Source organism: Mustela lutreola, chromosome 7 (assembly GCF_030435805.1).
Source record: "Mustela lutreola isolate mMusLut2 chromosome 7, mMusLut2.pri, whole genome shotgun sequence".
Classification (NCBI taxonomy): Eukaryota; Metazoa; Chordata; class Mammalia; order Carnivora; family Mustelidae; genus Mustela; species Mustela lutreola.
In genome coordinates this window covers 45,630,082-45,647,452 of record NC_081296.1, presented here as the reverse complement: position 1 = coordinate 45,647,452, position 17,371 = coordinate 45,630,082, and the positions used below count along the sequence as shown (strand labels likewise).

The 17,371-nt window shown below is 37.6% G+C and overlaps 1 protein-coding gene across 1 annotated transcript in view; it reads left to right on the top strand.

Annotated features, from left to right (window-relative positions):
- ALDH1A2 (aldehyde dehydrogenase 1 family member A2) overlaps window positions 1–17,371 on the top strand; it is a 93,628-nt gene that overhangs the window by 21,306 nt on the left and 54,951 nt on the right. The window lies entirely within an intron of this gene.

Here is a 17,371-nt window from a genome sequence, read left to right as displayed (position 1 = left end):
GACCTTGGGCAGGTCAATTGGATTCCTTTTGAGAAGTTTACTTAGTAACATTTCTCATTTGTGTGGATTATATCCAAGACCCCTTCCAGCTCTGTGGATCTGTCTCTTCCTAACCCATGGACCTCCACTCACTATGTTTAGACCAAGAAAAAGATATTCATTCATTATTGCATCTAAAAAATTGTGTTTTTAATGAGATTTGGCTGCTAAAGTAATGATGGTGGCATACCGCATAGTTTCACAAGACACTAAAACCAGTGCTTTGGGGGAGGTGGGTAGTTTCCAGCTGTGCTCGGTGTTGACCTTGCATAAGTTGTAAAATGTCTGTTGTAGAACTCTTTTCCACCTGAATTTCTCTTTTTCAGAATGGTGTCTTTCTAGTACATCAGTTGCTTGGTCAAGTACTAGACATAACTGGAAAAGGAGACCGCCATTTCTGAACCCAGAGGATGGACTGTGCCATGGGCACAGAGATACGTTGTTGAAATGGTTCTAGAAGCATCAGCATATGCTTGGAGGAGGAGAGACACAAGGCTGTGGTATCACAGAACTTCCAATAAACTCCTCTTGAGCGCCCACTGGTGGCCATGCTTTTCGGATTCCCAGTATCTCAGATGAACCCAGTCACTAGAACTTGTAAGCCATTAGGGCAGACATCTTCCATTCAGGTGGCACTAGCTTTCTAACATGCCATGTTGAAAGTATTTAGAAGTTCAACTGGAAGATACTGTGATCGATTAATCGATCAATTAAGATTAATCAACATCTGTCAAGGGGCTGGATAGAAGATTTTATTATAAGTGCCCTAGGTTAGCCTGTCTTCAGTGACCAAGAATGAGACCGTCATAGACACGGATGCTGAGGGCTTAGAGACCTGGGAGACTTGCTGAACAGTTAGTGTGAAACTGAGGGCAGCAGGAGAAAATAAGGCTGTTAAAGTGATGTCCCTTACAAAGAAGCCCCTTGGCTTAGTTAGTTTGAATAACCAACCACATTACATAATCGGTAATGGTCAGATGAGGACCCTTTGCAGTTGAGATCACTCATGACAGCTCAGGTGTCCTTATCCAGGATGCCAGAGAAAGGGGTTCCTTCTGAATCACCTTTCTCCTAAAGAGGTTTCACAAGGTCCTGTGGCTCTGCGGTCTTTTTAGGGGAGTAAATAACTCCATTATCTCAGTGTAGCAGTGTCTACCCAGAACCATGTGCTGGTGAAAACTGATTGTCATAGCCTCAATCCAGACAAGAAGGAAGCATGTAGTATTAGTGGGATAGTATGCAGTACCAAGTGGGGGCCTAATTCTCTGGATGGATGAAAATGGTTCTAGGAGTCCAGGGATCTGGCTCCTGGAATTAAAATACACACAGTTTTGGTTTTTGTGAAAGAAAGCATTTGCTTCTTGGGAAATACAAATACGTCTAAACATTTATTGAGCAACTACCATTTCACTGTTCTCTTTCTAGGTCCTGGAGATACAAAAACAAAGATGACCTAGTGACATGGTGTTTGTCCTTAAGGAGCCAACAGTCTGGGGGAAGGGGCATGGGTAAAGTGTGATAAGACACTACGATACACAGGCGGAAGTCAGAGAGCCAGCAGTTAGCTCTGAAGGGATTTGGGAAAGCTTTCTCAAGTATTTGAACTGAATTTTGAAGGATGGCCACAATCCTAATGTGTCAGGTAAAGAAGGAAGGGAAGAACAGCAGGCTCCAAGGTCCTTACTCATAACAATTTCTAGCATGCTTGATGTGATTTCAGTAGAGGGGGCATGGGAAGGAACTTTGGTCTACAGTTTTATATCCTTATATCCTTGTGCTCCTCAGTTTAGGGCACACTACACGCAAGGTCGGTCTTGTTTCCTCCACAGACACCACTCGACTGTGTATCTAGACATAGACACATCCTTGATGGGAAGCACGGTGTTGTTTTGTCATGAGCTGTTTTGCACTTACAGGAATGGTATCCTGTTGTGGATGTTACTCCAGCTTAGATACTTGGGTGAGAGGTGGCCAGAAATGAGACCAGAAAGGCTGGTTGGGACCAGATTATGAAGGAACCGACCCCTTGGGAAGAAACATGCATATTAACTTTGGAACAGCACAAATGTCCCCTGGGAGGTCACTCAGCAGCAAAGGAAACTGCACCCAGGCACTCGTCAGGGTCCAGGGCTGAGGCTGAGTTTGACCCACAGCATGTCAGACTGTGGGTTTTAAGTCCCAGTTCCACCACATGCCTAGCCCTGGGCGAGCTCCTCATATCTCTGAGCTTCAACTTCCTCCTCTATAAAACAGGGATAATGATAATACCTATCGCATGGGATCATTTTGAGGATTAAATTAATTAATTAATTTATAATAATCCTCAATTAAATTGAGGATTAAATAAATTAATACATGGACAGTGTCTAGAACAGTGCCTGGAACATAGTAAGCACTCACATGTTAACTTTTACCACATGTTAACTTTTATTCTTTTGATTGGTTGGGTTTTCGATTCTGACTTGATGGGCAGTGTTCTTGCTTTTGGCCTAAGGAACACAGATCTTTAACTTAAAGTTATAGTTTAGCAGAGACAAGGGGTGGGGTTGGGGGTGGGGAACCAATAATGTTGAGAGGAATGGAAAAGCTTTGTAGTTAGCATTTAGAGACCTACGTTCAACTTTCTGCCCTGTAAATTATTTGCAGTATAAACGTGCACTTGTAACCTGAGCCCTCATTTACACATCTGGAAGGAAAATACCTACATCGCAGGTTTGTGACATAGATTAAGTGAAAATGCTGTGGATACTGTGGGCATCTAGTGATGCTGATATCTGAATTACTCACTGCCTGTGCGTTATGCACGCACTTTGGCTTAAAACAAATTCCTGTTCCAGGTTCTCTCTCTGCGGGTTGTTTTCCTGTTCACCGTGTAGTGAGGCATGTACAGATGGACTCTGTTAGCACGGCTCTTGAAGAAGGACCCCCTCATCAGACAACCCTGCCTTTTCAGCTGTGGGTTCACAGAGCCGGTGCTTTTTCTGATGAAGCCTGGGTCCTGTCCTCCACAAGGGTGTTCTCCTGGCTTCTGTCAGGCAGGTGTGGTTCTTTGGTGGGGTTTCTCTGAGGCACACACATGACTGGTCTAGTGTTTCCTAGAGTTGGAATATGAATTATATTGTTTTGGAAGCATATCCATGGTGGGTCTTCCACAAATACTTGTGAATGTTGTTGTGACAGCTGGTTACTGTGACAGTCTTCCCCTCTACAGGACTAAACCCTTATTCCAAGGGCATGTGCTGATTCTTACTTCTTCCTGTCTACCCCCATTCCCAGCACGGAGCCTAACATGTGGTAGGTGTGGCGCCAATGATCGGGGCTAGAGGAAGAGTTAAGGACTTGAAGGGAGACGGAGAGAAGATGCCACCTGCTTCTCCTTGACATGCAGCTCTTCTCTGCTGTCCTCCTTTTCCCTCTCTCTTTCCAGCTCCCCTCTCCCCATAACCAGTGTTGTGACTCACTTCCTAGCCTTAATTCCCCCTTTTAGAAGATAGTACGGATTTCTTTCATGTCCTCTCGTCACAAAAATGAAAGATGACACGTCTTCATTATAAAGAAATGGCCCCAGCCACTTCTGGAAAAACTCTAGTGGTTAATCAGTTACTTTTAATTTAAATATATATGCTTAATGCTGAATTACACTGTAAAACTCCCAGGCTGATTTATGGTCTCAGTCCGCCTTAATTAACATCGATTCGAGGGGAATAGTAAATGGGAATGGCCTTCACAATTGAGGCTGAACAATGAACTCTCTGGGTGTTGTCCAGTTTGTAACATGATTTACATGGAAGCAAGCCCTTCCTTTCCCAGGGTTATCCCTTTTTCATCTGGTGCGTGGGACAGGTTATATATAATCCATAGATAGGAACATTTGCTGTCAAATACTTTGGCTGATTTAGAGCTAGGCCACAAAATGGTCACTATTAATAAAGAAGGAGAAAAAACCTAATCTGAGGCTTTGCAGGGATTCCAGGTTCTCGCTATGTGTCATCGCTTGTCCCGTCTGTGGCATTTTTACGAAGTGGCCATAATGAAAGTCAGATTAAATGCACAGGATATATACATTTAATCAACAGCCATCGGAGTCTGCGGTGCTGGAAGAATTATAAGAGCCCTGTGAATGCAAATTTATTGCAAAAGAATCCAAGGGGTGGGGGAATGAACGTCTGCTGAATGGTACTACCTGACACGGGACACCGAAAACCCTTCCAGAGTGAGTGATTTAAGTGTAAGGTTTGGCTTGTAAAGCTGCCAGCTGCTTGGTTTCAAAACTTGAAACATTTCCAAAACATTGGATGAGGCACTTTATATGTGCACTAGAGTAAATACTCTGGTTTTACTGCCAATTTAAATGTGCTCAGTTTACAGTAATGAGCTTGTATAGGCATTACCTTGTTTATAGAAAGTGGAACAGGAAGAAATGAACATTAACCATTACCAGTAGCGATTCCCACTGCCTTCTACCACCATGCTGACGGCAAGAAAAGTTTCTTGTAATTCGGGAATATGTCACAACTGACATTGGTGTGTACTTGGCCTTCAAGACATGTTGCTTCAACAGAGTAACAAATGCTCTAATTCAACGTGGCTCTGATAAGGCCGCTCAGACCAGTTGGCTGTTTCGTACTATTTTTTTCCTAAAACAGATGTTAAGAGCCTTCTCAGATATGGGAATCATGGGGCAGTAGAATAGGTAGGACTGATTATATATAATTGAGTTTGTTTTAGCCAAGTCTGTTCTCTCCGAGTGAATCTATCATGGGAGTGATTTATTTTTTTTCCCTTTAAAAAATTATTCGGGTGTGTTTTGATGCACTCCATGGAAGCGATGGTCTTTGTCTTTTGGAATGACTGGCACCAGAACCCCTTTGGCCCTCTTGCACTCTTGGCATCCTGGACTGGAGACGGGCAGACATATTTAACCTGAAAGACATAATTTGCTCAGACTGGAAAAGAAAGAAAATCTAGAAATCTAAGGAGACACTAGTAGGCACAATGCCTAGAAGTGAATAGGTGCTTCGTGAATACTATTGAGGGAGATAAAGGAAGGGTTGCAGGGATGGGGGGGTGTTAATAGGAAGAGAGCCTGGAAACCCGTTTTTTAAGAGACTTACCCTCAAGAGTTCATCTGTGTTTAGACTAGACTTTTTACAACAATGTTGTCCCTACTGATTGCCTGGGACTCCTTGTCTTTATTTCTGCATTTGTTTGCATGGCTTCTGAGAACCCTTTGGCCCAAGTACACATACTTAGGATAGCAGGATTATGCTACCCAAGAATACCACACTTCGCCTACAGGGTAATCCCATTGTGTGGGCTACTAGCAAAATGCAATGTTGACCAAAACCACGAACATGATTCGTGTCTGCAAAGAGCAGGATTCTAATGACACGAGTCTGTGGCTCTCACGTTGTTCTACCACCGCGCGCTGCGTATGTTTTCTGGCTGGTCTGGCTTTACTGCTTTTTTTCTAACTGCATTTTCATGACAAAAAAGGAAAAGGAAAAAGGAAAGAAAGCTAGTTATCCAGTATTTAATAGTTCAAAATATTGACTACCGGAACGTTCCTAGGAAATGAGCTCTAGCTCTTTCTATTTTCCCTCTTGGACCCTCTCCTTTTCCCTCTACTTCCATTTCTCTTTCTCTTTTGTTCCCTTCTCAGTTCATCATTTCTTAGTAGGAAATCCCTAAGGCTTATTTTTCACAGTCGTTAAATACAACTGTATTTTAAAAAAATACTTGCTTTCTAACACTATTTTTTCAGTATTTAGTTTCCTTATCCTTTCAGAGCCTCTTCTTCCTAGAATCTGCCATAGTTTTCATGCCTTTTAATCACAACTCTTTCTAAACATTTCAACTTACAACATTTGAAAGAATCTTCTCTCATATCTCCCTTCTGTTTGTGATTATGACTAGCTTGATGAGTTTCTAACCTATGTACCCTGTGGGTCTTCGTGGTTTGGGGGGCTTGCTTGCTGGGAGGCACCCTGCTTCCTCTGAAGACAGTCCTTCCTGCAGCAGAGCGTGGGACTGGGATCCCAGGGCCCTCAAGCCCTGGATCTGCTGGCCGGGTACAGGGAATCCTGGAGGGAAGGAGAGCAGCTGGACTTTGATTTCTTCCTTCTCTGTCACCCTCCTTAAACCAGGGTATCAGATCATCTTCAAAGAGGAACTGAAGTCAAGGAGGAGGGGCTGATCAGGCCAGCTGAATCGTTTATTAGGGATAGAGTTTCTTTCTTCTACTTTATCCGTTCCCTACCCTGGGTCATACTCCCTCATTATTTCTTGTTTTCCTGAAGTGTTCTTCTAACATGTCAGCCCACACTGATATCTCCCTTGTCTCAGGCCAGCTCCTGCCATGGTTATCTCTACCATTCATCTTGGCAATAAATTGTAGAGTACCTTACATAATTTAACTTTTCAGAAAGTAATCTTGTCTTTGAAACATGATTATAAGTTCCAGGACAGGAGAGAGCAAAGTACATTGCTCTAAGCCCAGAGTCTTCTGTGGGTTTTCAGTAGTACCTACAAACAACTCTGTGTTTAGAACAGGCTTTCTTTCTTTCTTTCTTTTTTCTTTTTTTTTAACATTTAATTTTAGGCACTCACCACACCCAGTGTGGGGTTCGAACCCACAATCCTGAGATCAAGAGTTGCATGCTCCATTGACTGGGCCTGTCAGGTGCCTCTAGAATAGGCTTTTAGTAAACATTTAGCAGTTTTTTCTGTAAAAATTTCTGCTGAGCTGTTCCTTTCTTAGTTCCAGCTTGCTTTTTTTTTTTTTTTTTTTTTTTTTTTTTCTGTCAAACCTGTTTCTACAGAGGAGGGTTGGAAGGGAGAGAGTTTTGCAGGTCCTTCAATTTTGTGACATGGTTACATTGCACCCAAGAACCATAACTCTTCTTTAGACTCTTTCTTAGATTATTTTTTTTAAATTCACATAATTTAAAGCATTAATAGTTGCTGCCCAGTGTTTCCACTTCTGGCATTAAAGTAAACTATATATTCTAGAGGGATCTTCTGTCACAAAGCAACAAGATCTTGCACAAACTAATGTATGTGTATAAATATATGCATTTAAATGTCATTTTCCAATGATCTATTGATAATATATTGATCTTGTATCCTGACACTTTGCTAAATTATACCTTCAGTATTTTTTTTTTTTTTTGGTAGATTTCTTAGGAATTCCTATACAGTCAGTCATGTCTGAAAAACAAGACAATATTACCTTTTCAACCTTTTTTGCCTTTCATTTCTTTTTTTCTTTTTTAATATTTTATTTACTCATTTGACAGATAGAGATCACAAGTAGGCAGAGAGGCAGGCAGAGAGAGAGGTAGAGGCAGGCTTCCCGCTGAGCAGAGAGCCTGATGCGGGGCTCGATCCCAGGACCCTGAGATCATGACTTGAGCCGAAGGCAGAGGCTTTAACCCACTGAGCCACCTAGGCGCCCCTGCCTTTCATTTCTTTTTCTTGCTTTATTACATGGTATAACATGAAATATTATTATAACATGAAATCAAAACTATTAGTGCATACATTAATTTTAATGCATTGATTAATTGAAAGAACACTGATCTTAAAATGAATTGGGGGCAAAAGGAAAATGCAAAAGCTAGCTTTTCTATAAAAGCGAATGATAATATCAGCTCTTAGAACAGCAAACTAAACCTCCATCAAACAGCAGCAAAATATGCATTCTTCTCAAGTGCAAATGGTGCATTCACAAAGATAGACCATGTCTAGGCCATAAGACATACTTTAACAAATTTAAAAGAGTGGAAATCATATAAAAAATACTCTCAGTCCACAATAGAATTAAACCATAAATTAATAACAGAAGATCACTGGAAAATCCCAAAATATTTGGAGGTTAAATAACACATTTCTAAATAACACATGCATCAAAGAATAAGTCCCAAGAGAAATGAAATGAAAATAAAACTAATCAAATTTGTGGGATGCAATGAAAACACTATATAGTGGAAAATTTATAGCATTGTGTTATGTATATATAGAAAATAAAAATTAGTCTAAGCTTCTACCTTAGGAAACTAGAAAAAGAAAAGTAATGTAAATCTAAAGCAAGCAGAAGAAAAATAATAAAAAATTATACCAAAGATCAGTGGAACTGAAAACAGGAAAACATTAGGGAAAATCAATGAAACCATGGGCTGGTTCTTTGAAAAGGTCAATAAAATTGATGAATATCTAGCCTGTCTAACAAAGAGAAAGAGAGAAGACATAAATTACTAATATCAGAAATGAAAGAGGGACCATCATGAACATTAAAAGGATAATAAAGGAATATTGTGAGCAACTGTATGCCCACAAATATGATAACTAATGAGTCAATTTCTTGAGAGGCGCTTTCTACCAAAACTCACACAAGGAGAAATAGATAACTTCAATAGCTATATTTATTAAAGAAATCGAATTTATAGGTTAAAAAAAAACCAAAACTCTTCTCACAAAGAAAACTCCAAGCCCAGATACATTTACAGCTGAATTCTTCCAAATATTTAAGGACAATATAGTGCTACTTCTACAGAGACTCTCCCAAAAAATTAAAGGGAAGAGAATACTTTTCCATTTTACTCTTTGAAACCATCATTACTCTGATAGCAATACCAAAGACATTTAAAAAATAGATTCTTAAAATCTCAACACCTGTTAAATTGGCACCCACTCCTCTGAGATACTCATCACTTGTCACCTGCTGCTCCACAGTCCTTTTAAAAAGAAATTATCCTGATCAAGGACCTGGCCCTTTAATGGTCTCAGACTATACTACATGACCTTCTTCTTCCTGGTTTCCTGTATTTGGACCCAGGGACAGTCATTTAATTTACATCTGGGGGCACTTGAAAAAAAGGTGCTGGAACTAATCAGAAGCTCTTCTTGGGAGGTTGACCTAAATGACACCACAAAGGAATAGTTGATGGTGGAAGCTGAGGATGGAAACACCTATTGGCTAACCCTAGATGGGCCCATACAAATTTAAGAAGTTGAATTAGTAATTAATAACTTACAAAAAAAAAAAAAAAAGAGCACTGGTCCAGACGGTTTCATTGATAACTAACATACCAATTCTCTGCAATCTTCTTAACAGAAAATGGAAGCAAAAGGAACATTTCCCAACTCATTTTATAATGGCCAGCATTACTCTAGTACCAAAACCAGACAACGACATTTACAGGAAAGAAAAATTACAGACCAGTACCTCTTATTATCCTAAATGCAAAAACCCTAAAGAATATTGGCACATAAAATCCAATAATACATACACCACAACAATGTAGATTTATTCCAGGTACACAAGACTGGTTCAAAATTCAAAAATCATTTAATACAATTTGTCACATCAACAGGTTAATGAAAAAGATCTTATGATAGTATCTATACATTTAGAATTAGCATTTGACAAAACCTAACACCCATTCATGGTGAAAACTCCCAACAAACTAAAAATAAGAGGAATTTCCTCAACTCTGGGATAAACATCTACATAAAACCTATAGCTAATATCATGCCTAATGAGAAATTAGATGCTCTCTGTCTGTGATTGGGAACAAGAACCTCCCTTTTGCCACTCCTTTTCAACATTGTGCTAGGAGTCCTGGCTAATACAGTTAGCCCAGAAAAGGAAAGAAAGTGGGAAGGAAGAAATAAAACTGTCTTTGTTCAGAGATGGCATGATTGTCTAGGTAGAAAATTCCTAAGAATTTACCAAAAACAAAACTCAGAACCATAAAAAACCCTTCTGGAACTAATAAATGATGCAAGATATAAGGTTAATGTAAAAAGTCATTTGCTTTTCTATATCTCAGCAATGGACAGTTGGAATTTGAAATACAAAACACAGTACCTTTATATTACCACAAAAAAGAGAACTACATAGGCATAAGTCTAAAAAATATGTGTAAGATTTTTATAAGGAAAACTCTTGATGAAATTAATCAAAGGAGATCTAAGTAAATGGAAAGATATTCCATGGATTGGAATATTCAGTATTATTAAGATGTCACTTCTTTCCAATTTGATTTGTAGATTCATGCAGTCCCAATCAAAATCATGATAAGATACTTTGTCAATATCGACAAACGAATTCTAAGGTTTATAGAGAGAAGTGAAAGACCCAATGGTATTGAAGGAGAAGAAGAAAGTTGTAGGATCTATGGTACCCAACTTCAGGGATTTCTGTGAGGCTATAGTAATTAAGACAGTGTGTTGGCAAAAGAATAGACAAATAGATTAATGGAATAGAGTAGAGAGACCAAAAATAAATGCACATAAATATAGTCAACTGATCTTTGACAAAGGAGCAAAGGCAATGATGGACAAAGAATAGTCTTTTTGACAACTGATACTGGAAAGACTAGATATTCACATGCAAAAAATGAACTGGACACTGACTTTACACCTTCATGAAAATTAACTCAAAATTAACTCAAAACTGACTATTACATAAATGTAATAGAACTCCTAAAAGATAACATAGGAAAAAATATCGATGGCCTTGAGTTTGGCAATGAGTTTTTAGATACAACAAAAGCATGATCCATGAAAATGAAGAACTTTTTTTTTTTAATCTGCAAAGACACTATGAAAGGGAATGAAAAGACAAGCCATAAACTGGGAGAAAATATTTACAAAACACATATCTGATGAAGGACTTGTATCCAAAATATACAAACAACTCTCAAAATTCAACAGCAAGAAAACACCTCAAACAATGGGCAAAAGATCTAAGACACCTCAGCAGAGAAGATAAACAGACAGCAAATAAGCATATGAAACAATTTTCAGCATCATATGTCATTAGGGAATTTCAAACTAGAACAACAAGATAACTACCACACACACACATCAGAGTGGTTAAAATCCTAAAAACTGACAAGACCAAGTGTTGATGAGGATGTGAAGCAACAAAAGCTCTCATTCATTGCAGGTGGGAATGCAAAATGACACACTCCACTTTTGGAAGACAGTTTGACAGTTTCTTACAGATCTAAGAACAATCTTACTACATAATCCAGCAATCACACTCCTAGGCATTTATTCAAATCAGTTGAAACTTCATGTTCATACAAAAACCTGCACACAATAATTTTATCCATAACTTCCCTACAGTGGCAGAAATCAAAATATCCTTTAAAAGGTAAGTAGATAAATTTTGGAATATCCATACAACTGAATATGATCAGCCTTAAAAAAAATCTAACAAGCCATGACAAAAATATGAAGGAAACTTAAATGCAGACTACTAAGTGAAAAAAAGCTAGTTTGAAGAGGCTACCTGTTATGAGATTCTAATTATGTGACATTCTGGGAAAGGTAAATTGATGGAGACAGTAAAACAACAACAATAAAAAGAAGTGTTTATCAAGGGTTTATTGGAAGAGGATGAGATGAATTGATGATAGTACAGGATTTTAGGGCAGTGAAGAAACTATTGTGTATTATACTGCAGTGGTGGATATGTGATACACATTTTTCAAAATTCACAGAAGTATAAAACACAAAGAGTAAAGCCTAATTTAAACTATAGATCAGTTAATAAAATATCAATACCAGTCCATAAACTGACAAATGCACCACTCTAAGATATTATAAATGATATCAAAGATATCTTTTAGATATTAAAAAGAGAAGAAACTGAGGAGGGGAACATAGGGATATATGAGACATCTCTGTACTATATGCTCAGTATTCTACAAATTCAGAATGGTTCTAAATATTAAAGTATTAATTTTTTAAAAGATTTTTATTTATTTATTTGACAGAGAGATAGGCAGAGAGAGAGAGAGAGAGGAGGAAGCAGGCTCCCCACTGAGCAGAGAGCCCGATGCGGGACTTGATCCCAGGACTCTGAGATCATGACCTGAGCCAAAGGCAGAGGCTTAACCCACTGAGCCATCCAGGCACCCCAAAGTGTTAATTTTTAAAACCAAAACAACATGTCCAGGCAGATTTGAAAAAGAACAAAGCATAACTTTTAGAAATAAAAATAGACGTTGAAATTACCAGATTAGACCCAGGTAAAGAGAAATGGAAGAAACAGTCCAAATGCAACACAAAGAAAAAAGTAGATGAATGGAAATGAAGAAGCATTTTTCAGTAGAAGATCAAGTGAGTAAGTAAATTAAGCTACACATATACGTGCAACCTGCACAGTCCCCTATCTAATATACATGTAAACATACATATTGGAATATAAAGAAACCATTAAAAATGTCTGTAAGCATGTTAGGTTTTTAATAGCAAGTTGTAAAACTCATGCAGATATGATCTTGTTTTATAAAATTATATACATATTATTAATATATGTATATGTATTGGGCCTAGAGATATGAATGTGTGAACTTTGGTTGTCTGTGAATAATGAAATTTGAGGTGATTTTCTACTTTCTCTGTTTTTTTGTATAGTTTAAATTGTTTAGAAGAATATATCCCACATTGACAAAAAATAAAGCTATTTTTACATTAAAAGATTTTAAAAGGGGGGATGGAAAATATGAGTGGTTAATGGACATTGAGCTTAGGTAGCTTTACTAATATTAAACAAAATAGGCTATAAGACACAAAGCTCTTTTTAGTAATGAAGAGGACCACTTCATATTGATAAATGGTTCTGTTTAACCAGAGGACATAACAGTTATGCTCTTATATTCACTAATAAAAATAACCTAAAATCTATAAAGATAAAAATGACGACCCTAAGCGATATATTGACAAATCCACTACCAAAGCAAGAGATTTCAACACAGCTTTCTAATTATTGTTAAAATAAGCAGATAAAATGTCAATAACAATTTGTCCCATTACTAGTGATATTAACATTGGTCTCTTGCTTAAGGTGCTGTCGTGCTAAGTTTCTTCAACATAAAGTACCTATTTTCCCTTTGTAATTACTAAGTATTTTGAGGGAAGATCCTTTGAGACTACAAAAACATCCAGTCTTTCATTATATTTTTATCCACTGATTTTACCACCCATTGATGATTTTTGCCTCCAGCAATTACTACTGTGGTATTTGACAAATGGTGATTATCTAATTCCATCATTCCTTCACAGCTATTAGTGGGAATTCTTTTGTGAACTAGAGCTTTCCTTATCCCCCACTTACATAGTCATTAAAAAATTTCTATAATTATGGGCTCTGGGATGCCTTTTTTTCATTCTGTGAGTGATAATCCCCTGCTATCATTTATTTTGTTGCTTAAATTATCCCAGTTTTGGTCAATGGGAGCCCCTTCACATCAGCTCTTGTATCTTTTTGGTATGTTGCCATCAGTTTTTGAGTATGTACTTGATTTCCAGCACTGCAGTATTCCAGGATCATCCTCTGTTTTTCCAACTACAGCCCTGAAATAAACGATTTCTCCAATGATCCCTGGTTGGAGAAGAACACCTTAGACAGTACTCAAAACTTTTGAAATTTTGAAGCTGAAAAGCTGAGAAGCTGAAAAGAAGCTGAAAACCTTCAAGTATTGGAGGTATTTGTTAGCCTATGTACCAACAAAGTTATCAGTACCTGTTTTTAATTGTCATAAGGCTCAGTCTCAAAAAAGAATAACCTAGTACAAATACCAAATATGGGCGCCTGGGTGGCTCAGTGGGTTAAAGCCTCTGTCTTCAGCTCAGATCATGATCCCAGGGTCCTGGGATAGAGCCCCATATTGGGCTCTCTGCTCAGCAGGGAGCCTGCTTCCCCCTCCCTCTCTGCCTGCCTCTCTGCCTACTTGTGATCTCTGTCAAATAAATAAATAAAATCTTTAAAAAATAAAAAATAAAAATAAAAATACCAAATATTTTCACCTTCAGTGTACCAGGGAGAATAATCCTCACATTTACCTTCTGGGTCCAGTGGACTCTTTATGCTTTTTAAATTTAAATTATTTTATGAAAAATTTACATAAGTAAGAATAAATAGTGAAACCAATAAAATAAGAATTTAAACATAGCAAACCAAATTTTTCTTCCATATTTTCCTGGGTGTTTGGAGGTATTGCCCTGAAATGGGCGAGGGCCTTCGAATGTAACTATCTGCTCATCAGCTATGTATGAAATAGGAAATATTCGTGTCATAAATACTGATTCCAGATTTTAAGCCCACCTCTAATAGGTTATAGCTTATTGTTACTTCTGGTTCTTCTTGCATGTGCAGTTTCACAATGTAATAGTATTGAAATTTTGAGTGCTCATAATTCTGTATAAAAGAGGATGGCTATCTTTTTGTTCCATAATGACAGAATGTTCCCTTTTTTAGTTTTATAAACAGATTGAGCAATCCAATGAAATTTTTCTTTTCTACATAATATCTGTTTTTCAGTCATTTTTATATATACACCTATCTTCAGCATTTGTTTATATATGAATCATACAAGTAAATTTTACCTACAAATATCATAAAAGCTAAAGCAGTTGTCACATGTGCTTTTGGCAAATCAGGTTCATCTAGGTTCTTGTTGTAAAATAGTAAATAATTATTGAATGAGTTAGAATATCATATTTTCTCTGTGTATTTATGTTTGTTTTTTGATTCTTGAATTTAAGAAAATTTACTGATTTATCTTAAAGACTCATAGTCCAAGATTTTGCTTTGTTGACTTTACCCTCATCCATAGAGTCTCCCATGTGTCTGTCTCTTTGCCTTTGTCTTCTGACTCATCTACAATTGTGAAATACCTCTCTCTGTTAATCTTCTCTTTCTTACCATGGGCTGGGATGAAAATTCCTGAATTCCTAGCTTTCCAATAAAAAGTGTAAAGAATATGACAAAGAGGGGCATCTGGGTGGCTCAGTGAGTTAAAGCCTCTGCCTTTAGCTCAGGTCATGATCCCAGGGTCCTGGGATCAAGCCTCACATCTGCTGAGCAGAGAGCCTGCTTCCCTTCCTCTCTCTCTGCCTGCTTCTCTGCCTACTTGTGATCTCTGTCTGTCATATAAATAAATAAAATGTTTTAAAAAAAGAATGACAAAGATGATATCTCTAGACTTTTTGTATGTGGTTTTGAAAGATGCTCCATTCATTTGGACAGCGCAATAAGAAAACTGAAGGATGATGAGGTAGTTGTGATGTGTTTATTCATTTCTTGACAGTGCCATAATTTTTTGTTTTGTTCTTTTTTAGCATGGTTGGAAATAAATGATGAGTGATAATGGGATGATTCCTAGGATGATGAAACAGCAAAATATTTCAAGATACAGGGAAAGATCACTAAGGTCATATCATGTATCTAAATGGATAAGATGATCCATGTACCTGAATGAAAACAGTAAGAGAATGAATCAGTTTCATCCTGTTAAAAAAAAAAAAAAAAAAGTAATTTTTCTTTTTGATCTTTGGAAGACCTCTAAGAATCGAAAAAGTCATGAAATATCAATTCTTACATCTAGGTAGAACTGCTCGGTACCAAAGTTAAATAAAGTGGATTAAAAAGTTTAAGAAGTTTCATTCAAATTGTGAAGAAAGGGAACAAGAAATAGTGACAAGACCCCTCTTCCTTAAACCTGACAATGATCTAGAAACGAAACTGATCTCTTAATTTTTTTCCCTTTGTTTCCTCGGAGATCATATTGTGTTTCAAAGGAGTACACAGATCTGATGAGCTGGGAACTATTAAGAAGTTTGATAAGCGGAGTGGAAAGAGAGCCAGACCAGGAGTCCAAAAACTATGGATCTGATTCAGGCTTGGCCACTAACTAGTTGCATTTCTTTGGGCTGGGCAATCCTGCAAACTTTGATGTAGTAGAGAGAGCAGAGGACTGACTCAGAGCCACAGTGAGAACCTGCTTCCTCAGACTCTTAACCTCCCTTTCTCTCAACTTTCCCATCTTCAGTAGAGATAATAAAATCCTGTCATTAGGGTTGTTGGAATATTTAATGAACTACGAGAGACTGGAAGACCCTGGGGGGCTGGAACTGCTAGTCATCTTTGATTGTCTTGTGTTTAGAAATAACTAAGGGTTTATTGAATAAACGAATATATTACATGAAGCATGTCTATAAATTGCACACTTAAAATGTTATGAAATTACTAGGTCATTGTGTTTGTACTTGTTACATATGAATTAAGTACTTAGGCAGACTTAAATTTTTTCCCCGTGTATCTTAAAAAGCCTTCAGGGGGCTCCCGGGTGGCTCAGTTTGTTGACCATCCATCCGACTCTGATTTCAGCTCAGGTCATCATATCACAGTCCTGGATCTGAGCCCTGCATTAGGCTCCTTGAGCTGTGCGAAGTCGGCTTAAGATTTCTCTCTCTGCCTCTCCCCCAACTCCTGCTTTCAGTAAATAAATAAATAAATAAAATCTTTAAGAAAACCTTCAGGAAAAGAAGGTTCCTTCAACGCAGGCTTTTTTTTTTTTTTTTTTTTTTAAATCAAATCAATGGAAAATCAAGTTTCAGAATAATCTAGAACTTGGTATTTAAAATTGTAGATAATATCCTCATTAGCATCATCTGTGACTATCGAAATGGTAGGCAGTACCAGATAAGTTTTTCATTGTGCTTATTTTATTTTATTTTTTTATTTTTGATTTATTTGGTAGAGAGAGAGAGATCACAAGTAGGCAGAGAGGCAGGCAGAGAGAGAAGGGGGAAGCAGGCTCCCTGCTGAGCAGAGAGCCCAATGTGGGGCTTGATCCCAGGATCCTGGGATCACAACGTGAGCTGAAGGCAGAGGCTTAACCCATTGAGCCACTCAGGCCGCCCCCATTGTGTTTATTTTAAATCGACTGATATCTCATAAGTTTGGAAACTTTCATTGTCAGGTGACAAATTTTATAGGGTAAAATATCTTTGTGTTCTTTGAGCTTTTCATAGTCCAAAAATATTTGTTTGGATTTCTCTCTTTAGTATCAATAAAAATTTTTACATTTTTTTTGCCTGTACTTTCTCTTTTTGTTCACCTCATTTCTTAGAAATCTTCTGAGATATTAACTTGAATAGTATTTTAAACTTTTGGTCTCTTTGCCATTTTGATAGAATCTCTCTTTCCTTTTATAAAATTTTTCATTTTTTAAAATTTCTTTTCAGTGTTCCAGAATTCATTGTTTCCATTTCCTTAATAAGGAAACCAATGGTCTAAAGAAATCCATGAGACACACACACTTATGTGTGCTTGTATATAAATGAAATTTATTACGTATGGTTATCTGCATGTCTGTCTGTATCCTTTATCATATCCTTCTATAATAATAATAATCCAGTAATAGAATGTTTCTCTGAAAAAAGGAAGAAAGAAAGAAATCCGTGAGAGATCAGTCTGAAAGACCTTTTCCCTTTGCTGAGCTGTGTAGCCTGCCCAGCAAAGGGAAAGCAG